Source organism: Anas platyrhynchos, chromosome 3 (assembly GCF_047663525.1).
Source record: "Anas platyrhynchos isolate ZD024472 breed Pekin duck chromosome 3, IASCAAS_PekinDuck_T2T, whole genome shotgun sequence".
In the NCBI taxonomy this organism is placed as follows: domain Eukaryota; kingdom Metazoa; phylum Chordata; class Aves; order Anseriformes; family Anatidae; genus Anas; species Anas platyrhynchos.
In genome coordinates this window covers 28399838-28424270 of record NC_092589.1, presented here as the reverse complement: position 1 = coordinate 28424270, position 24433 = coordinate 28399838, and the positions used below count along the sequence as shown (strand labels likewise).

Sequence of the window (24433 nt, the reverse complement as noted above, 5' to 3'; positions counted from 1 at the left end):
TAGATCAGTAATACATGAGGACATTGATAAATATTTGGGAGTAGTCAGATGAAAAACAGAAAAAAAATCTTAGGGGGCTGCTTTTTCCTCATATACTGAGGCAGCATCTCTTAATATGGTTGGGAGATGTTGAGTGAAACCAAAGGAGCTGGTCCCCTAATAGGTCTTAAATGAATTCTCTGCCATGACTCTACCTAGATAGACAAATCTGAGAAGTTCTTATAAGAAGGTGGTAAATAAAGAAATCTTAAAGAATAGTATAATCATTTTCATTCTCTCATCTGAGAAATTTGTTACTAAATCTCTATATTTCAATTAGATCATTGCTGAAAGTTTTCTGTTTATACACAAAAAGCTTGTGGCAAAGATTATGCTTTTATGGAGAAGAATTATGTTTCAGTGACTGCTTATTTTCAGAGTTATTGAGTATTGATCTTTCCAGGACTTGGCTGTTAATAACCTAACCTAGGTTTCTCTTTATGTAATATTCTAATATAAAAAGCCAAGAGAAAAGTGTCAGTCTTCTCTCCTATGAAGACAGGCTGAGGGAGGTGGGGTTGTTCAGCCTGGAGAAGAGAAGGCTCTAAGAAGACCTTATAGGGGCCTTCCAGTTGCTAAAGGTGACCTACAGAAAGCTGGGGAGGGACTCTTTGTCAGGGAGTGTAGTGATAGGACAAGAAGTAATGGTTTTAAACTAAGAAAGGGTAGATTTAGATTAGATATTAGCAAGAAATTCTTTACTATGAAGGTGGTGAGGCACTGGGAACAGGTTGCCCAGAGAAGTTGTGGATGCCCTGTCCCTGGAAGTGTACAAGGCCAGGTTGGATGGTGCTTTGAGCAGCCTGGTCTGGTGGGATGTGTTCCTACACATGACAGGGGTGTTGGACTTAAACAACATTTAAGTCTCTTCCAACCCAAACCACTCTATGATTCTATGATTTTCTTATTCTGCTTCTCTTAAGGTTAAAACACTGCTTCTTTAGGAAGATAATTGCACTGAATAATGTGTAAAATACCCTGCCCTTGTGATATGCAATGGATTTGCTAAAATAATTATCCTCAGAGGAAAAAAAAAAAAAAGAGAGAGTGTATGGTTGAACAGAGAGAGAAGGGAAACTCAAATATCTCACAAAGAGCTATTTATTCAAGCTGGTAAGCCTTTCATTCAGACTTTAATACACTCATACAGTGATAAGCCTGAATGGCAGAAGGGAGTAGCTTGGGACTTCTTAAGCCATTTAAATCATATTTGAAGTAATTTGTTTCAGAGATATGGAAAGTTTTTGTCAATTGCCATTTGGGTCATAAGAATTTAAAAAAAAAAAAAAAAAAGAGAGAGAGAAAGAGAAGAAAAAAAAAAAAAAAAGGAAAAGTATGAATGAAAAGTGTGTTGAGAAAAGAACAATTTCCAATTCAGAAGAAATCAAATTTTATCACTGCAAGGTCCATTCCTGAGTCATAATTAAAATCTACCAAGCATATAATATGTGTGAAAACACTAAACTACTAAGTGCAGACATCATGGTGTATTTTCCACTTGCCATTATTAGATTAAGACAATTTTCATAGGAAATATAATGTGCATTAAATTACTTAGTGTCATTTTTACATAAAAATAATAGTAGTGTATTACTGAGACTAATGTTAAATAGCTCATAAACATTAAGAAACATTCTCCCTGTCTTAATATTAGGTATTCCTCTTTTATTTTATACCATTTCTTATGAAATTGCCATTATTTTCAGTGAAGAATATATGGAATAACAGAAAATCACGTATTCTGTTTCAATGTCTTTTGTAGCTGCAGAAGAAGTGACAGAGGAAGTATTAAAGGTATATGGACTTTTTCACCTCTGTGACCATAATCTGTATCATAAATAACTGTGATAAAATTGATATTATTTAAGAAGTTTTGATTGTTTGTTATATGTATGCAAAGCAACGATAATAATAGGCTTCATGAACAACTTGTGCAGTTCATAGCACTAGTAGAAAAAGAAACTTCTAGTTTGAATGATATAGTTTGAATGATTTACATTATTTGAATGTAAAAAAAATATATATATTATATTATGTATCATAATATAATGCATTACAGTCATTGATGATTTCAGGGCATTTCTATTCAACTCTGGCCAGACACTAGAGTCCTGCAGCCTCCATGTTCTGATGTTACTGACCAGGACAGAATACTTCATTATATTTCCCTTCTTCACTGAAGATTTCTGGTTTTGTTTTTGGTGGTATTTTTTGTTTTTGTTTTGTTTATTTGTTTTTTTTTTTGGCCTTTTAAGAAATTTACTGGTGAAAATAGGGCAACATTTCTGGTCCAGCCAGGCTTAAACATCACGGTAGTCATAATTATTAATCAGTACCACTTGCAGATATTTATTCACAGAGTCATTCCATTTTCTTTACTTGTGTGTTTTACATCTGCTGGAGGAAATTTTATGCACTTGTAGTTCAACAATAGATTGTAAGGCATGTGTATACTTGCTTTTAACGTTTCACTTTTTTATCATTTTTTTTTAATTATTTTCACTGTAATTCTGATGACTTAGGTGGAGGTTCTCCTGGCTGAAATAAGATGTTTTTAATCTAGTTTTATCTTGTTCACAGAGTGCTGCTGGGAAGGCAGCATATCATGCTCTTTTTGTATAAACAGCCATGTTCTTTGTACTTCTGCTTAGAAATTAAATTTATAAACACAAATGCTTTGTTTTCTTAGATTGAAACAGGTCTAGCATGAGACAGCAACATATCAGCATTGCAAATAAATATGGCAACACTTAACTCAGTAGTTTTTCCTTGGAAAAGAATACAGCCACAAGATGTTTCTAGTGCATGGGAATTAAAAGCCTATGAATCATATGCACTCCATTACCCAGTAATCTTCAGGGATTACTCACTCTGGCACCAAACATGCTTGCTCTCCTGGATGCATGTGATCTTCCACTGTCCTTTGGAGGATTCCCTGATTCAGCCCTTTCCAGCAGGCAGCTGGCCACTTCCTTTTCCCAGAACCCTGGGGAAGTTTAGAATAGGTCCTCATTTGGCAGGAGAATGAACAGGAAAAGTGAAGTTAGAAGCAGTACTCTACTGGGAATACTCAGTTTACCGAAAGAGTGGTGAGTGACTGATAGCTGCCTTATGGCCCACTCTGTGAAGGTTGTGTTGCTTTATTTGAAAGCTCTGCTTAGGAACTGTGCTTGGCAGAGTTTCTCATTGATTCCTGGTATCAAAGTCCGAACACTCCTGGAAGGTATTGCTGATGAGGCCAAACTGGCATAGCTGAGATAAAGAAAGGATTAAAAAAAAAGAGCCACTGAAATTCAGTTTTATATGACATTTTCCCAAGGTCTTTTTTCTAGAGATCAAACTGTCAATAACAACAACACAGGATGTCCCTGAGAGAAGTGAGGAAAGCTCCGATCAGTAGATCCTATGGGAGCAAATAATTAGATGCATTTCAACCTCAGTCCAGGGATTTATGAGTTTATGAGAAATTAAGGACAAAAATATGCAGCAGCTGAAAATGTCAGAAAGCAAATTTTTATTCTGTGGTAAATATAGTTCTTCCAACTTGAAGAACAAAAGCAGTAGATAATCCAGGAAACTGAAAGTGCCTGATGCAAGGAAAGGAGATCGGGTAATTCAGTGTCTCAGAGGCATGAGGTTAATTTTGGAGACCAGAGAAGGCAATGTTGAATGGCACTCATGAGCTAAAAGTTCAGCCATAGGCTGACCAGACTTGAAGAAACTTTGTGTCTTGCACTTATGTGTGAGAAGGAGTGGAAGGAGTTCTTTTGAAATAAAGTAATCTTGTCTTTTGACTCTTTGATTACTCTCAGAGAGGGAGAACTGACATGGCCTGGAAGACCAGCCCTGTCACTGACTGTATGCAAATTTTTACCAGATCCTAGGAGAGTAATTGATCAATGAAGAATGCATAATAGAAGGAGGGAAGGTCTTCTGTGGGAGAAAAATATTTAGAATTATCAGCTGCATCCTGAGTCATTTAAATCCCTTAAAAATATACCTTTCAGTGGCTGCGGCTACTCAGGAACTATAATGTGTAAAGCACATCTGACTTTCAGTCCACCATTCACTAGTGTATATAACACAATGGTATAATGAGCTATATGTGCAAGAAGGAAAAGTGTGTGTGTGGGGCGGGAAGGATGTTGGTGTTCATTTCTCCACAAAGAAAAATTGATATACAAGCTAAAAGACAAACTGATTTGAATTCCATGGTAATATAGTACTGGATGCTAAAAATAAGGCTTTACAGTAACCCAATTACATTGCATCCCTTTTTATCTCTTATGCTCTTTCATACCATTTTCTGGAGAGCATATTTTTTAAACTGTCTTAAAATTAATTCAAAAAAGTCTGTCTCCAAATGAGTAAAATGACAGTACTTTGCCTAGAGGGGAAAAATCATGAAAATGATCTGTCAGAGAAGTTTAATCAAAATTAATATATTGAAACAAATGTTACATGACATCTGATATTTCTAAAATAATTGATTTTCATTTGTTAAATGTAACAGCTTCAGAATTATGATTCACTGCACTTTCCTTTATTAGTTTTGAGGACTATGGCTTACACTGAATGGATGTCCATAAATGGCTACCACCAGATTTTAAATATATGATGTGGAGGAGAAAAGCCTCCAAGAAATGTTATATTTGATAGAAGAGAGATGAAAAACTTAGTCAAACTATTCATTGGCTGTTTACTTTGAGTAACTTTTGGTACAATATGTGTCTGCAATTATATACTCAAATTCTGAGATATACAAAATTAATAATTTGTTACTGAAACTTTTCAGTGAGGTGACTAAAAAAAATAACCTAAGGATTAATAAGAATTAAACAGCTTTTCCCGAACTTGAGACTTCTGTATCTCTACTTTACGATTTGTTCTGTTCAGAGTATGCGCAACCACTCCTGATTATTAGCCACAAAGCCCTTAGCATCAGAGGAGGGAAGCCAGGGCACGGAGGGGACATAAGACACATCATTCAAATTGACTTGTATGGAGGCATGTCTTGAGAGACTTCCTAGCTGTCAGCCTTTACCTCCCTGATTTGGAAGAAAAAAAAAAAAAAAAAAAAAAAGAAAAAAAAAGTAGATGTGTACATTCTCCCCTTCTTCCTCATCTGAGCCATGTTTTCCAAAGCAAAAGCTGTGTGTATGCACAACCCAATCAGGAGTCTGGGTTAGGCTGGGCAAAGAGCAGATGCAGTCCGCTAAGCCCATGCCAAAGCATTTGGTAGAGGAGTGAGGCAAGACCATGTTCCTGGTCCCCAGACCTATGCCCACATAGTAGGAGAGTTTCTCCCCACAACCAGACAGGAAGACTGCAAGGATGTGGTGCTCAGAGCACATTTTTAAAACCTATTGGGCTTAAATAAATTGGGGATAAATCTTACTCTGTTCTGAAGTGGGCATCAGATTTCTGCAAGTGCTTAACATCTTACACTTGCTCACTCTTTTCTAATTAATGATAATTTTCACTGAGTTAGAAGTCCTGAAATTTCATTTTGGAAATCAGAGACCTACCACTATATCCTCACCTCTTCTTGTGACCGTTCATCAGTACAAATCAACTGGAAATGAAATTTAACTGTTACTTGTAAATATCGTAATATTTACAAATTATTTTTGAGGTCTCATCTTTTCTCTTTCTTCTCTTCTCCACCACCCAGATCTTTTGCTCCAGCATTCGTGCTTCTCCAGTCTTGTACTGAGGTAGATCAAGAAGCTCACGTGAAAGAAAATGGTGCCTTTTTTTGTAGGGTTGGCATTCTTCCAGCATAGCCTTGTGAATTACCTTGTCAGCATCAGTACAAGAGAAGACAGTTTGAGGTTTGCAGTGTGATGATGTTATTACACCCCTTTGGTAGGTCAGCTTAAATTCTTATGGACCCCTTCATCCATTTTTATAACAGTATGTCTCTAAAAGAGATCACAGATCTCCAGTCTGAAGTCACTCAGACAAGTCAAGTAGAAATTTGCCATTGACTGTAGAAGAACCACAGCTCAAACAAAGGTAATGGGATTTGCAGTACATTTTGTTTTACAAGTCATAGATTTAAAAAAAAATCCCTTCATTCACCCTATCTTCCTAGTATTTTCCCATCAGAAACAAACAATACATTTTAAAATGTATATGTATAGTTATTCTTGCCAATACACTCAAGTAGTCTCTAGAGTGACAGAGGTCATTCCCCTGTTATTTTAAACAACTATTTCATTTATTTTTTTTTTCTCAACACCAAACAAGTCTTCTCCTAAACCAGCCAGACTGCCCTTCCTCCTAACCTTCTCTGGATATTTTTTCAAAAACTCATTGCTACCATGTTTAGGGACCTTCTTTAAGATCTCATTTTGCATTTGCCAGGACCAGGTGGTACATTTAATGACTAATTTATTTTAAAACAGAATATCTTTCTATAATAGAAGGCTTGATACAATAGGATTTCTAATTATTTGGCAACTGAAAAGTGACTATTTTTATTGGAAGGTAATGCAAAGATTCAGACTTTTTATTCCTCAGTTTAGTATATTTTGGATTAATCAAATTAGCCTAAAGCATGGTGAAAATATAAGGCCTAGGAATAAACCAATATTGAAATCCACAGTTCCAGGTGCAAATAAACACTGAAGTGTATTCTGACTATAGCCTGTGTATGGACCCCTTCTGTGTTTTTTTTTCAGAAAGTTTAGAAATACAGGAATCCTATTTCTATCACACAAAGAATAGCATGATTAAAGATTTTGCATGGTACTATTTTCTTGACAACATGACTATCATAGAATCATAGAAACATTTAGGCTGGAAAAGACCTTCAAGATCATCTGGTTATGCAAAATTTTTAAACAGAAAACACTGTTTTAGCCCTCCCCAACACTGAAAAAGGACGTTCAAGAAGGCAAGGATGTTCCAGATGTCAAGAAGACATCTTAAAAAATGTCTTGTACTTATGCTTATGTACTTATTCTTATGCTCCTTTTAAAGTGATAAAGTGAGGAAAGACAAGAATTTCCTGTTTCAGCATCTTCGTATTGCTAAGATAACTTCTATTACATGAGCAACCTGAATATTCATAAAAATCTGTTTATAGACAAATCACTATAGCAAGCTACACACATTGCTCATACTCATAAAACAGATGGTTATTTTAAGGCTAGGCTTCCTACACTCAAGGAAATCTCCAGATATTTCAAAGACTTTTCATCCAGCCTTCCTAGTCTGCTTTCAGTATTTGATTCCTGGGGCATTAGTTTTGACAGCAGATTTCCTCTCTTTACAGGTCTCTTCTGTCTTCACAATGGATGTCAAGACAGATTGTCAGGAGAAGTTAAATTTAAAGGCTTTTCTATCTGCTAAGATTTAGTTGTTTTCTTTTTCTTCCATTATAGTTTGTTTGTCATTTTCCTTATAATAAAAAAAAAAAAAAAAAGAAAAAAAAATCTATGATATTTCTATTGTTCTTATATTTTACTAGTGAGTTCAGGCTGGCTGGGCAGAATTGTCATTCAAGGGAGTTTTACTGGACAGGTAAGCAGCATGAAGATTATGTGCATGCAGCTACAGTATTAAGTTGCTACATGTAGAAAATCTTATTCCTGTAGTAATTTTTTTTTTTTTAATATTTCTCATTTAACATTTTTTCTTGTGTTTGAAACTTCATGAGGAGTAGTCATGGTCAATAAGCCAGAAGGAAAAAATAAGGTCAGTGTGCAAAGAACTGAAAATGTGCCTAGTTCTTGTATTGTAAAAGTGATCTGTATAATTTCTGTACTAGAACTTCACTCTTAAGCATGAATTTCTGCCAAACCATGGGGACATTGCATGCCTCAGTAAATGACTTTAAACCATTCTGGAATGTTGCTAATTTTGTTATAACCAGGAGATTTCTAAGAAAAGCATATTGGTGCACATAATCATTATCAAAACTACAAGTTTAGTTAAATGATGTTCCTTGTTAAAAAGCAAAGTAACCAATGTAACATTTTAATAGTAAAATGTCTTTATACAAATAAAAATTCACCCTTATTTAATGTATTACCGGTCACAGTAAAGGCAGTACAGGAGAGAGGTTTCAGAAAGTTCTAAAGAATTTGTCCAGCTTATCTTTTTTTCTCTATCTACTTTATAATCCATACTTGTACATCCAAATATTTCTTGGTCACAGTAAACCTTTGTTTATTCTGTTGGATTGAGAACTTTTGCCCAAACCACAGAGCACATATTAAAATTCACCTAACAAACATAATTTGTAATGTTTAAAATTTTCCATTTTATTTTACTATAGCACATTTTACACCACAAAACACTTAAATAAAATTTTATAGAATGACATGTAACAGTAAACAATATTATCTCATCAGATTATCTCATCTCTCACAGAGATTGAAAAGACAGCTGGTGCAGCCAGGAGAACTAGCTGTGTAACATGCCACACTCTAGAAATGATTTAGATGAATAGGAGAAAGTTCTGAATGAACACAGGTAACTTTACTCTTTGAAAATGGGCAAGAAAACTTTGCACAAAGAGAGATTGCAAGTGTCTGGTGGAAGAGCCTGAATTATAGATTGCAGTTCTACATGTTATGATCCAGAAGCTATTTGGAATTACTCTTCTTTATATATATATTTATGTCTTAGACTCTGACTTCAGAAAGCAATTAAGCACACAGATATGCCCATGCCTGACAGGTCTTTTAAGCCTTAAAGGCACTGGGACAAACGTATTTGATTTATCTGTAGTGTGTTTTGTGTGATTTAATATTTCTCTTGCATCTCTGGCAGACCATGGACATGTTTGCTGAGCTAGGAATTTAAGTAGGAATATAGCACAGGAGTAGTCAGGGAAGAGATTTTATATGAGCAATTTTCAATGGCAGTAAAGTGTTTTTACTTTGAAGCCCTTAAAGAATGGGAAAATTATTCCTGGGATTATTGGATTAAGAAAATGTGATAGACAAAGAAAGAGAAGAAATATATATATATATATATATATATATATATATATATATATATATATATATATCAGTTTGGTTTTCCAGATTTGTTTGGTTTGGATCCCATGCTAGGCACAAGAAATATAATCACTTCTCAAGGTGAGAATAGCTCTGTAAAATGCTTTCTTTCCCATCCTCCACTGTCTGCTATTATTCAAGGATCCCAAAGCTCATTTGGCGTCTTCAGAGATAAAGAATGTAATTTTGAAAGACACTAAGATTTCTCTCAGTTTAGTCAAATACTGCATTACCATTTTTGCACAAATATTATAGACTTATTTCTGAAGAATTACCATCATGTCAGTAAGGTTGATATGCACTGTTTCTGCTGAAAAATCTTTTTTTTTTTTTTTTTTTTTTCTTCTCAGAGTGAACAAAGAAAATTAAGCGATGAGCGGATCTCCCTCTGGATCCATCACATTCTCACAGGCATTTATCTGAATGTACTTAAACAAATTGAGAAAGTACAATGACAATTAAAATATGCTGGATGCCTATTTTTACTGCTTTTTTACAGGAAGTAGAAAATAATGTGATACGACTACATTTATTTATTTAAAATCCACTGAGAAATACCTTGAACTATGAAAATGAAATGGGAATTGCAGCAAGCAAAATTAGAAAGAATCAGATCTTATAATCAGAAATATAATTACTACAGGGCATTTTATGACAGATTTCATTGTGTGACTTGGACAAACAAATGGTTCAATTATTTTTGAACTTGATCGATGCCTAAGGAAATATGATATGTATCTAAGCATTTGATATCTAAGATCTATCTAAGCATTTACAAAAGTTTTCAAAGGTTTGCATACCTTTAAAACATACCCCATACACCTAAATCAGATGTCTTTTCTGTTTCTTGGTTGGTTGGTTGTTGTTTTTTTTTTTTTGGTTGGTTGGTTTGTTGGTTGGTTGGTTTTTTTTTAATCATCAGGCTTAGGTGTGGAACTTAATTCCAAGAAGCTAGACTGGAATAATTGTTTATAACTCTGGTGTGGATTTGTAAAGACCGAGTAATTGCCTTGTTTTAGATTAAACAGTTTTAAAAATGAAATTACAATGTCCACACATGGAAGGTATGTGCAGACATCTTAAAGATATACTGTTGAACTGAAGCAATTTGGTAGTGAGAATAAAAAACATTCTGGGAACTAGTAGGAAGTTGGTCTCTGTCCTTAGATGGATTTTGTTAGTTAATTGGATACTTCAAATTATGGTCTATCTAATTTCAAAATACAGAATGATGAAGAAAATGTCTTCCTCAGAGCAGCCACAACTAATTTTGTTCACCGAGATTAAATCCAAGTCTTAATTGACATGCCTGTTGGATGCCTATTTGCAGGTGGTGGCGTTATTGCTAAACTTATACCCATTTGTCTTATTAAGCCCATTTGTTTTTCCACAATGATTGTTTGTAGCACCAGTTCTCCAGGTCACATTCAGCATGTGTAGTGATTCCACTCGAGTGGGCAGCAGAGCTCCACCACAACTGCTCTCTCACTCCCCCTCCTCCTAAGAGGAACGGGGAGAAAATACGATGAAAAGGGCTCAAGGGTTGAGATAAGGACAAGGAGATCACGCAGTAATTATTGTGATGGGCAAAACAGACTCAGTATAGGGAGATAGTAAGATTTATTGCTTATTACTAACAAGCGAGAGAAGTGAGAAACAAAGGAAAGAAACCAAAAGCACCTTCCCCCCCATTCACCCTCTTCCTCCTCTTCGCCCCCGAGCAGAGCGGGGGAATGTGGGTTAAGAAGTCTACAGCACTTCTTCTTTGTTGCTCCTTCTCGGTCACTCTCAGTCCCCTGGGCTGTGGGGTCCCTCCCACAGGATGCAGTCCTTGATGAACTGATCCGGCGTGGGCTTCCCACAGGCAGCAGCTCTTCCAGAACTGCTCCAGATATGGGTCCATACCATGGGGTCCATCCCTCAGGAGAAAACTGCTCTAACTTGGGTCCCCCATGGGCTCCTGCCAGGTCACCTACTCCTGCGTGGTCTCCTCTCCATGGGCTACAGGTCCAGCCTGGGATCTGTTCAGGCAGGAGTCTTCCACAGGCAGCAGCCTCCGTCGGTGCAGGGCCACCTGCTCCACCGTGGTCTCCTCCACGGGCTGCAGCATGGAACCCTGCTCCACCGTGGTACTCCATGGGCTGCAGGGGGACAGCCTACTTCACCATGGTCCTCACGACAGACCGCAGGGCATCTGCTTTGGCACCTGGAGCCCCTCTCCCCCTCCTTTTTCACTGACCTTGGCACCTTCAAGGCTGTTCCTCACTCCTCTCACTCTCCCAGCTGCTGTGTGTGGCGCAGAGTTTTTTTTTTTGTTTGTTTGTTTGTTTGTTTGTTTTTCTTGTTTTAAATATATTCTCACAGAGGCGCAAAACAACATCGCTTATTGACTCAGCTTCAGTCAGCAGTGGGGCCCTTACCAAACATAGGAGAGCTTCCAGATCCTTCTCACAGAAGCCACCCCTACGGCCCCCTGCTACCAAAACCTTACCATGTAAACCCACTACAGCATGTAATTTCAGGTTTATGGTAATTCAAGAAGCAAAAGACTTACTTATTTCCCCAGAAGATAAATTGTGAGGAAAAATATCCTAAAATATTATGTTAGTGCAAGTGGCCCTAGATCTGCCCCAGACAATTCTGATACCTGTTAGATCCACATTCTGCCCGCTGTTAGCTGATTCCCTTGGGAATTACACAGTCTGCCTTGTCAGCGGTTTGTGTAGGATCAAGGTCTGGCTCAAACTTTTCTTTATTTTTCATAAATGGTTCTATTGTTTTCAGCAAGAGCGTGGCCTCATTGTATGTTAGATAAGTGTTGTAAGGGTGAATATATCTGGGGGTCCTGATCTAAAAAAAAATAATAATAATAAAGATAACATAAATCTTTTCCCAGAGCCACAAATTCATGAATTTCTGTCTGGTTGTGGAAAACAAAAATAAAAAATTGTTGTACCGCATTTACACAATTCCTGAAAAATGACAGGACATTTTGCTGACTGTGTTGGTACCATCAGTTGAAATAGATAGATAGATAGATAGATAGATAGATAGATAGATAGATAGATAGAATGAGGGCAGAGGGGCAAGTAAAATAATTTTAGATCTAACTATTTTTCCTTAAATCCAGGTGAAAATTAGTGTAATTTCAGTACAACCCTCCCCATAATGACAAAGTTAATTAATTAGTTTACTGAGATGCAGATATCTTGTCCCAGAGTTTCCCATCTCACTGGCTGGCTTTGGTATTTTCCAGACAAGACAAGCAATGGAGATCTTCTAGTTCAGAAGCATTGACTTCCTTTTCCTTCCTCTTTGATATCACCCAGTGTATTGATTGGTAGAATCCTAAAAATCACCTGAGCCAGTCAGGTCCTTGATTTTGCAGAAACAGTGCCAGAGATTTTAATTTTCAAACTGCAACAATCCTAGACTTTTTGCGTAGGAAATCTGTATCAAACCCTTTAATATATTTTTGGAATGTCAGTCTCTATGTTGTACTTGCTTTGATAAGACATTGTGTCCATTCCTTTTGCAGAGTACAGTCATAGTGAAAATTCAGGAGCTTGCATTTCTTCTTTTCCCTTTTGAATAAAACACATCTTTAAGTCTATCAACTAGTAGGCTTACATTGCTTTAAGTAAGAGTAGACTAGAAATTTAAAACCATATGCTGGATCAGATTCCTTTCAAATAAGGTCAATGCATGGGTTAGTATTGTACTGAATTAGTATGTTATCCTGACCATTAGAGTTAGAGTTTGCGTAAAACAATGGGTCAGGCAAATTATGAAAAATTGTCTCTTATTTGAAATAATATTATGTTCAATGGTGGAAAAAAATATTTATTACAGATGGTTATTCTTCCAGATGAAGAGAAACATTAAAAAAAAAAAAAAAAAAGGAAAGTTAAAATAAGGCTGTTTTTTGTTTTGTTTGTTTTTGTTTTGTTTTGTTTTGTTTTTTCCTGGCAGGTAAAAAGAAATAGATTTTCAGTGTCCTGTTGAAATGTCATTGTCAGGTAAAGATTACAGTTCATATAGAAAAAGGGAGAGTTGAGATGGCTGTGTTAATCCTGATAATCAGAATCAATTTTAAAGTCATCTCCAAATCCATACACACAATCCATAAATACTGATTAAATCTGATCCTTGGCCTCAGATCCATGCAACCCAACAGGTGTGGCTGGTATGCTGGTCATCCTTCCATCTCCTCTCCTCACATCCCACTGCCCTCAGGTGTCTTGGTGAATTGGCTGAATATACAGCCTCACTTGGATGCAGCTGCATGGTTCACCGTTCATGGTGTCACAGTCTCCCATAGGCCTCTGTGCCACTGTACAGGGAGCAGTTAGCCTTGAGTCAGCCTCAAGCCTGTGGAGGACATGTTGGAAAAGGCTGGCAGCCATACTGCAGTCTGGAAGGAGTGACGTGGCCAGGGAAGGAAGGATGGACCTAATATGCTCACAACCTGAAGCAGCTATTATATTCATAGTGCTGTTTTTAACAGGCAGTTAAAATTGTGCAGTTCTTAAACTGGCATGTACTGACTCTGTCTTCCTCTGAGGTGATGTTTAGCTGAATGGGAATTCAACTATACTAATCCTGTAATTCATTATTCATCAACAGGAGTTATGCATGCAATTCAGGATATTTGCCATCATGGGGAACTCTGCACAGACAACCTGTAAATGGGACCACAGGACTACACAGGAATCAATTTATTTCCACGCCCAATGGGTTCCCTAACCTGTAATAACATCAGCATATAATTAAAATGAACATCATGCTGGAGAGAAATCATGTGATCTAACTTTTTTTTATTTTTATCGTTGACCTCTGTTGCCAAGAATCATTATATTTGATCTGAATTTTGCAAATTATTTTCCTTTGTGTGTGCTTGTTATTATGCTGGTAATCTGCTTTGTTGTTAGAGTGGTTTACTAGTTGGGAACTAATGCAGTGATTTATATTAAAAAAAAAATAATAATGTGTGATCAGTTTTTCATTTTCTCTACCAATAAAAATGCAGCTGTTTTCATGAGCTTACTCTGAACAAAAAGTTATGACTATTCTCAAACTTAGTACCTTGTTCCTGTAAAAATGTTCCTCATTACAATGAACCTGACTCACAAGTCTTTCATTAGATATCCTACCTGGGCCATTAAAATTATGAATGTTTTCTTATTGTGTTTTAAAATGAATAATTCATATCCTTTATTAGAAAAAACTAGGATGATGAGTAACAGGGAATAAATACACTTATTTTATATATTTTACCATTTACTGGCCACGTGACTTGCTGCCTTATTTTTATTGGTTATGGTGGACTTTTTTAAAATACATTGTGAGTATATAAATATATTAATAAATATGCATATATGCATAAGAGATATGTGTATCAAAGACTTTTGGCATGTTCCTATATACATTTCCTTCCACACACCTACACACACACTTGTTCATGGCACATGACACAAGACCTTAAAGGAAATAGCAAACTTGATGATACTTTTGATGAGGGAATAATTGCTTGGAGAAGCTCAACTCTTCTGTGTACTGCTGTTTTCCCGAACTGTGTCACAACTATAGGTATGATTTACATAAATATATATATATATTTTTTTTTTTCCTGCACATACAGTTGCAAATTGAGGTTTCAGTTGAGGTTACTACCCTATCTCACACAATGGGTATGAAACATGAGGAACGTATCCTCATGTTTCCTGCTGAACCATGACTATAAGTTGTCACGCTTCCTGGCAACTTATTATTAAAAATCTGCGAATACAAAACAGCAAATAATCCATTCAGGGCAGAGAGAAACTGTCCTGCTGTTACTGCTCAAAAATAAATGAATAAACAAATTAGATGTGTAAAAGGTAGAGAGGTTTGAACATGTTGCTGTCACCCAGGCCATCATCAGCTCAGCTCTCTGCATTGAGATTGTCCCCATCTGCATCACCTAATAAGACATTTCCCAAGTAGAAAAATAACTAAAGTGCTTCTTTGTGTGGCAAACTATGACTTCCTGAGAGGGAAAACTTCACAGGCCACGTGCTTACGATAACCCGAGTCTGGTTCTTCATAATATTTAGGGAAACTTAGCAGTTCAACCCTTTCAATTGACTTCAGTTATAATCAAACATTCAATTTTATTAAAGAAAAGGAATAATCACTGCAGGAAAAAAAAAAAAAAAGGAAAAAAAAAAAAGTTAAATCTTCATTTGAATCCTAATTTGTACTGCATTACACTACTTGTTGGAAATAAGAGGACAGGTATGTCTCAGTCAGTTTAACTAACATCATTTATGGCCCACAGGACTGAGAGAAAAAAAATAAGTCCTGGAGGGTGTAATGGGGTATTAGGGTTTGATGAAACGTCTGCTTCCAGCCAAGTTTCTTTGTAACACATCTTTAATTAGCGTGCCATTATTTGTAAATGTTGGCAAACATCCATAAAAAGCCAACTCTGTTTTAGGTTAATTAAGCAGAGATGCTGCTCCCAATGCCCTCATTTCAGAGTGCACTGATGCCCATCCCGCTCTGCTCTTCTTCAGTACACCCTCTTATCCTGTGATGCTCATTTGTGAGTCCAGGTGACTTTGCCTTGCATCAAGGGGTGGCACTGTGTGGTCATCAGGAGTTGCCCCATCCCCTCTGTGCTGTCAGCCTCCATCTCCCTTCACACAGTCCTGCAGGAAAAGCAGCACCAGCAGCCTGCACTTCTTGCCTCAGTGTTGGTGAGAGGACATGTGGCCTGCACTGTGTCCTTTCCCTCTTTCAACCAGTTTAGTCATGCTGCAAAACTTTTCTGTTAAAAGAAAGGATTAGCAGCTGAAGTACAAAGTGTATTTTACTTTTATCTGCTATATTTTCTGGTGGAGCACTCACAGTCCAAGTGATAGAGGGGCGTAGGCCTAGACCCAGCCTGGTGTTGAGGTTCATTCTTACTGAGGAGGCTGAAGGGGGACTGGGGCACACCATGTGTCAGTCACCTGTTTGTGAATATATCCCAGTGTCACACAAGACTAACAAAGAGTTATAGTTATACAGAGGTATGTCTAAACACTGCCATGTTTTCTCTGTATCTGTTCTTCAGCATGGAGAAACTGCTCAGCCAGAGGAGTGAGGCACAATTCCAATACTGCACCAGTGAGGCCCAGGTCTGACTGGAAACTAGACACTGTCTGGGTAACATGGCCTGCCTCTCTGTCTCTCTGCCTCTCACACTGCTCCATATTTTTTAATCTAGAAAATTGTAGTTGTGAAATTGAAAGTAACTGTGACAAAGTTTGTGGCTGGATGTGTTGGGTCTGTCTGAGCTGGAGTCACCTTTTCCCTGCAGCAGCCCACACAATGCTATACTCCGCACTCATAGCTGGAACAGCACTGATATCACTCCAGTGTTGTGTCTATTGCTGAGTAGTGCTGGCACAGCATCAGGACTCCTTCCAAGCCCCCAAGAGCCAGCAGGCTGGGGGTGGGCAAGGGGAGGGGACATTTCCTGGGCAGCTGACCTAAACCAACCAAAGGGATATTCCGTAACACCTGATGTCACACTCAGCAATAAAAGGGGGGGCTCTCGTGGGGGAGGGGGCTGTTCCTCCTGAACAACCACTACGCGTTTGAGGCCCTGCTTCCCAGGACGTGGCCAAACACCGCTCGTTGATGGGAAGTAGAGAATAATTTTTTTTCCCTCTCTCTGTGCTTCTGCGCGGACTGATTGTTTCTTTTGTTTCTTTTTTTCCTCCCCATTCCCTTTCCCTTTAATTAAACCTTTCTCATCTCAAACCTCGAGTTCTCTGTGTTGTATTTTCTCCCCCTTCCTCTTTGAGGAGAGGGGGAGTAAGAGAGCGGTTGTGGTGGAGCTCAGCTGCCCACCTGAGTAAAACCACCACACTGGATTAAATACAGGCAGAAGAAATTTTAAAAGTTTAGCAGGTGATGAAAAAAAATAGTTCATATTAGCTGATACCAAACTAGACAGGATAGGATGGAAGCAGCCAAATAAGAACTGCATGCTGCTGTTGATAAACAATCAAGATGTGAGATGTGAGATGTGAGAAATACCAGCATCTGCCTTATGAAATTATAGAGTTCATGTATATTCATATGCATATGAGTTCACGTTTGTGTGTATGTACATGTATACGTGTATATATGTAGAGGTATCTACACATTCTATCTCCTTTTTGTCTTCAATGTCTCTATCTCTTTCGTTTGGGAAACTGATGCTTCAGTGAAGAATTACACTAATCTCATATTATAACAAATAAAAATCATCTAGTAAGAATCATCCATCATGCTGACTTTAACATTGATTTCTTGTTGTAACAGAAGCTATTCTTCTCCAGAACTTTTGCTGAATATGGTATTTTGCCATAGTAATAAACAAGTAAGAGGTGATAGGAACCATTCTTTGTTATCCTTGTATCTCTTTCTCCAATTTCCATTTGACAATCCAGTGATGTAGATGCAATATATAATGTTAATGAAGATTTATTTTATTTGTTTTTATGGCAATATTTGATAGCCTATCTGTTCTGTTTGCAACTCAGTTGCATTTTCACTGGCTGATGCTCGTTTCATACGAACCTTTTTCGCCATCCACATACAGGGAAAACAGAAGAGATGTTGCAGCCAGAACTCATTTTTGTAATTCACAGTAGTTATTTAGCACAGAGAATGCCTAGCTGTCTCTATAGATTCAACAGATAAATGAAGCTTTCTTCGGTGAAAGTGAAAACAAATCATGCCTTCCTAGCAGATAATTGATCTTTGTTTCCTCTTAGTCTTACTTGCAGACAAAACAGACTTCTTCCAGGCTAACTGAGAGCTAAAATAAAGAGAGAGGTTTCTAGATATTTATCTTAACTGTGCAGTCTGAAGGACCTGAAGAAAAAAAGATAGGTGTGTAGAACAAAGGTTAATATTAAAACAAAGTATTGACATGGAGAATATGCATTTGCAGAGGGGTCCACAAGCAAAAAATAATAATAATAAAAAATCTTGTCTGCTAAGAAAAGAGAAGAGCTGTTTTTTACTCCTAAGTTTGGTGAAGTCTTTGGTATCTGGTCTGAGTTACTATAACAGTAACTCTGCATGTAAATATCTAATATCTATCCTTCTATATATAGAAAAGTGGAAAAGTTGAATATGCTTTACTGTCTTGGATTTTCCCATAGTTGCTATTACAGATTTTCATTTGTACAAAAAAGTGCTTATGCCAGCAGGGAGGCCATACGATGGTAGAGGAGACTGATTAACACTTCCTCTAAATGGGAACTTTTTAAAGATTATCAGAGAAGTATTAAGAATTGAAAAAAATAGCATACTGGCTGATGGTGCTGTGATATCTCCAAGAATAAGAAAACCTCCTCCACTGAAAGTGGCAGTCTTCTTCAAATCCTCTATCAGGAAGAAATGGTGTGGAAAACTCCATTTGCTTTTCAAAACAAACAGTTTTACTTCTATCCTGAGAGAACACTTCTACAGAGAATTATGAATTTAATGTCAACAGAGCATTATAACTGCAAAACAAGAATAACTTCTTGTGCTGAAACTACAGGAAAAGAAGGTATTGAAAAGTGTTTCATTTGTGTAACCAAATCGTATGTGAATTTTATTTTATTTTTTATAGATAAATTCTGTTGAAAGTTTAAGAACTTGGATCAGAGAGTCTTTGCAAAGAATACTCAGATCTTGTAAATCCAAACCCATCATATCAGTAGTAAAATGCATAAACAGGGTATTTTAAACCTTGAAAATATTTGCATAATACTATAAATCATATGTACTAAACAGAAATATAAATGTAGGCATGTTATTCCGAGAGTTAAGACTTGGGAACTGCAAAATTAATTACAGTAAGAAAAATGAATGCAGTAAGTGGTAAAAAATTGGTGTTTTTTGTTTGTTTGTTAGCCTTATTTGTTTGTTTTTGGTTTTGTTTTTGAAACTATCCTTAGTGTATTCATAGCAGCATATCTGAATGAATGAACAAAACTATAATAAAATATTATTCATGTAGTGGACAATTATGAAAGCTAGGTGTTGCATTCCACTATATAATTTTTATGAAGGACTAAGTACTTTAACTTATTACCTTACAAGTACTCCAGCAATGGTGTACTGTAGAAAAAGAAGAGAAAGAAGATTTTCAACATGGCTATTTGGGGAATGACATTGTAGAGAAGACCCCCTCTGTGGCTGATGATCTTCTGCTGTCACAGCTGGTTTCTACACAAGAGACAGCGGCCTACCTCCTTTATCCATAGCAAGGTAGACAGCAGGGAGAGCTGCAGCAATAGCTTTCTCCCCTCTCTAACCCCATGCAGATCCAGGAGATCTCCAGCTCACATTAGTATGCAACAGAACATCCTACCAATCTGTATTCACACAGGAAAGCATACTTCAGAGTTCAATTCCAGCATCTAGCTGAGAAAACCCAAGATCCCCTCTTTAATTTGCTGAGTTTTGTAAAATTTGTCCCCTGTCCTCTACAGTTTGGTTGTTAACATATGTCTGAAGGTTGTGGAAGGGGTCAGGAAACTGAGGTAACTCAGGGATAAATTGATGACAACTGAAAGGAAGACCAGAGAGAGCTGGAATAACACCTGAATATTTGAAACCCAGTGACTGGGAAAGTAACAGGAAGTGCTAATTTCATCGGACTTCTAAGTACCGACCAACTGCTCAAGGGAACAAGAGACTCCCTAAAATAACACAGCAGTAAATTGAACAAGGATTGGTATCAGCCCTAAAATACCAGTGTGTAGCTCTGTGGTGGAAAAAATAGCTGTAAAATTAATACAAAAGAGTAGTTTTAAAACTTAAGGTAAATCAATTCTGGCAGAGACAGAAGAGATAGGAAACAAAAGTTAAATTATTGTAATATGAAAGAGGTAGAAATTAAACAGAATAAAATATAAATATGAATATTATACAGGATTTAAATTTAGTGCAGATGGAATTAGTGGTAACAAATCCAGGAGAACAGGCCCCAAACCTGTTCTTTACTTGGCTTTCTGTAGAACTATGAGCAGTAACAGGTTTTCCAGATAAAACATTGCTACTTCTGTGGATGACCACAGGTACAATCATTTTTATTGAACTATTAGGTATTGATTGGACTTTACCTTACACGATGGACCAGTTGTGCTTCAAATTTTAGAAACCCATGTTTTAAAACCCTGGAAAGTCTCATTCTTTTAGCATGGGAGCTGATGCTGCCAGGATCAAGGTCAGAGCACAGTAAAGCTCAGTCAGGGCAGTGATCTTTAAAAAGTGCCTTCTTGAGTCACAGCCCAGTGAGCAGAGCAGCTTTGCAGCACTCCACCTTCTACATTGTAAGAGAAAGGCTCAGTTCCTTCCAGTCTTTTCTGATTATCTTCCCTTACAGTGTATCTGAAAAGAACATACTGACAAATTTCATGGTGAAGATTTGAGAAAAGATTTATGGGCCATGAATATTACATAGTATTTTGCTAAGCAAATTGAATAACTAATAGTACAGCAAGTCATTGAAGCTTTAAATGGGCAATGGTTTGCATAAAGCAAATACATCTATCTCTTTGATAAAGAGACACTTCATAGAGTAATATTTTCCCTAATGCATACAAGAGTATGTATCCATATAAAACAAGGTAAATATTCAGTCTTTATTAAATCCAAGCTTCTCAGTTTTGTTTCTCTGTTTTTTTTTTTTGTTTGTTTGTTTTTTTAATGTATTTGTTTTAATGAATAAACAGATAGGTATAGAGAAGTGTTACAGTATTCTTAACTGAAATTTGCCTTTTGTATTTTGCTTTTACTTCCCTGTGTTTCATTTCCCCAAGCAGAAAAAAAATATGTACACACACACACACACTCAAACTACAAAAATACCCCTCAGAGTGTTCTTTACAATGGTTTCTTGCTTTTGAGATTACTTTAGAGAATGATAGTTTGCAAATATATTAACAGTTAACATAAGTTCTCTTGTTATGATAACCATTGAGGGATCCATGCAGCTAATATTTCTAGTCATTTTCTAATATCCTGGGGGCAAAAAGAAAACTTTCCTTGGGGATCTATCAGAACAGAAGCCCAGATTAGTTGCGCTGTGAGAATGACTTATCTTTCCGAGGCATGGTAACCTCAAGTCCTCATTCAGCTATTCTTAGCCTTTATGTTGAAGCTATCCTATACACTGATTGCCTAAGGAGAGATTTTGGAGAAGCATTGCAGGAGTATTGTAGACTTGTGTTTCTCCAAACTGATTTGATAATTTCTTGCTAAGAAACTTTAACACTTGCAAGTATTTCAACAGAATTAAAATTTCTAAATACTATGCATGAAAGATTGAGCAAAGTTGACTTTTTGTTTACCAAAACTATGACTAGTTTAAAAATATATATACATATATATATACTATAGTGGTAATGTCCTTGCTCACTCATTATAACATTATGATATTAATGAGATTCTCAGCATGAATAAGGAAGTCAGATTCTGTCAAAACAATTGTATTTATAATTGTATTTATATATATTTTTGATGTCCCCAATTTCAACATTGATTCTAAACAAGACATTATTCCAAAAAAAAAAAAAAAAGAAATTTATAAAATCATGAATGGTAAAGTACTTTAATATATGCAGGCTTCTTGTAAAAAGCCAGAAATGTAGGGCGGATTGGGTGAAGAAAAAAAAAATAGAGTGAGAATGAAAATAAATCATCTGAGTTGTAAGCATGGGTCATAATGACAGTAGGGTACTTGTAGTCAGGCTTACACAAAAACAAATATAATGGTGCTGAGAAACTTTGAATAACAGAAAGGTTTCTTGGATTATTTTCCAAAGTTAGCTGTAGATCATAATATCGCATATCAAACATTGTGATACTATGTGTTTTCCAGGAAAAAAAAATAAAATATATATATATATATTTATATACATATATTTATATATATGTATATTTATACATATATATATTTATATATATAGTCTCTGAAAGGAAAGGATGGATTGTAATTTATATAAATGGGTCTTTTCAGTCACCTCCCCCTTATTAAATATGCAACATATTGATTTTAAAAATTACATGTAAAATTTGAAAATAATAAAAGAATTAAAGATTACAGAGGAAAGTGTCAGATAATTAGCAATTCACATTGTTCTGAATTTTTTCACTATTTTAGTCTCACCAGATCAGAATATTTTGATTTTAGTCAATTCCAAGCAGCAATGAAAGCTTATGGTTTATGCATTTGCATAATATGTGCACACTACAGTTGTCATGGTGGCACACTTAATTGATTCAGTTTTAGTAATGACAGTTAATTTTTATATTCACAGCACAATTGCCACTAATTTTTTTTGCCTTATTGCTGAGAACTGAAGCATCTTGTTCATTTGGAGTGTTGGAAAAATCTTATTGCATACACAAGTATAAAATAATTGGCCTATTTGAATGCTAATTACATTTAAGAGTCTTACATCCCTTGATAGAGAAATTCAGCTTCTACCATGGATTGGAAATAAACTTACTGGGATGTGGCTATGAGTACAAACAAAGACATCAGCAAAGAAACAAAAGCCATTAACAGATGACAGAAGGCCAGAGAACTAAATAGATTCAGATACTATCAGTATAGTTTCATGGTCTGAAATGGGCTATAACAGAGATATGTTTGCTAATGTACTGCAATCCTGATCTTTTGCTATCTTCAAAGATCAGTAAGAAGTCATTGCAAAAAGGGTATAAACATGTAACAGTATGACAGATACACATCTTACTGTGTCTGGAGCTTAAAAGACAAATATGTTACTTCTGACTTTTCCCTCTTTTCTCATCAGTAAGCTGCTAGAACTTCACTTTGGTTGTTTTCTAATCTTGTTTATTTTTAGGCTCAAGAACTGATGCAGTTTATGCAGCAGTCAGGATGCTGGATGTTTTCTTGTTGAAGAAAGATCTTAGGGTATGCCTTTTATTCTGATGAGCGTCAGCTTGTCTGATATTTTTACTGTTTGTGAAAAACAATATTATTGCAGCAGCCAGTCTCTCAGCAATCACAGAGTACTATCCAAGCTGATGGAAGACTTTAAAAAAGACGCCTGAAACTGTTCTCGCCTGTGGCCAAAAGCTTAGAAGAAAAAGTGAATCATTGTTGCAGCATGACCACAGTAAGCTCTGCAGCTAAATGAGTGAATCCCCAATTCATTTTTTTCTTTTCCAGATTTAATGGGAAATACATTTCCTGATCATAGCTGGGCAAGAGAGAAAATTTTCCAGTAAATATATCCAATGATATCAAGAATTCAGAGACCCTAGTTCTAAAGAACTAATAACTCTGAATCTTATGAATGCAAGAGATGACGCTTAGAATTGATACATGATGAGTTTTACTTAGTTCTAAATGAATAAGAAGGTACTTGTGCCAGAAGAGATTCAGCAGGCTTGGGAAAGCAAAGGAGCACAGAGAAAGGTAGATAACTGTTTCTGAAGATGTTTGCTCCTGGAAAGACATCAGCAGAAGCAACATATCTTCAGAGAAGCACTGAGCATTCTCTTTGCTACTGTTTCCTCAACAGACCATTAATAATTGTTGCAATCCCTGACAATGTGATTTATCAGTGGATTAGGTAGTCACAAATGCTTATTTATGACTTATATGCAAACTTATATGAAAAAAAAAAATAAATATAGAAAACAAGTGCAAGAAAAATTATTCTCAAGACTTGAATCTGCACAGAAAACTTGGTGTGAGAAATATAAATGAGTTAGGATAATTTCTTCAGTTACACTTTGACTAAAGGTAGGAGAGGGACAACAAGTGCCAAAAGAACCAAAATGGGAAATATTTTCAGTTAGTAAAAATACAGGAGAAAATATTCTGGAATACACAGCTGTCTCAAACAAACACTTGAGAACCTCAAGCTTGTGTCCTGTAACAGGTACTGTCTAGGCTATCATATTGTCTGGATTCATCCTCTCTCAGCCTCCCTTTTTTGGACAAATAACCTTTTTGTACTACTAGTTGTACTGGGCAAAACCACCACACTAGTTTAAATATCTTTTGACACAAGTACTTGAAATTAATTCTGCTAACTCTAATCACACAGCGTAATATTCAGTGTCTCTTCCTCTTCCATCTCTAGTGCTTGTGTCATTATTAACTCTTAATCAAAATGACTGCAGAAGAATCACAGAATCACACATAATCACAGAATTGAAGGGGTTGGAAGGGACCTTGAAAGATCAGCAGGTCCAACTCCCCTGCCAAACCAGGTTCCTTAGAGGTTCCTACCTGCCTAGGTAGGTGTCCAGACAGGCCTTGAATATCTCCAGGGAAGGAGACTCCACAACTTCTCTGGGCAGCCTGTTCCAGTGCTCCATCA

General features: G+C 36.5%; 1 long non-coding RNA gene across 1 annotated transcript in view; it reads left to right on the top strand.

The window, feature by feature from the left end:
- LOC140001995 (uncharacterized) overlaps positions 1 to 14198 on the top strand; it is a 52760-nt gene extending 38562 nt beyond the window's left edge. The window contains exon 3 of the long non-coding RNA XR_011807834.1: positions 13680 to 14198. This is a non-coding gene — a long non-coding RNA (uncharacterized lncRNA). The remainder of the gene's footprint in view (positions 1 to 13679) is intronic.
- Positions 14199 to 24433: the final 10235 nt, after the last annotated feature.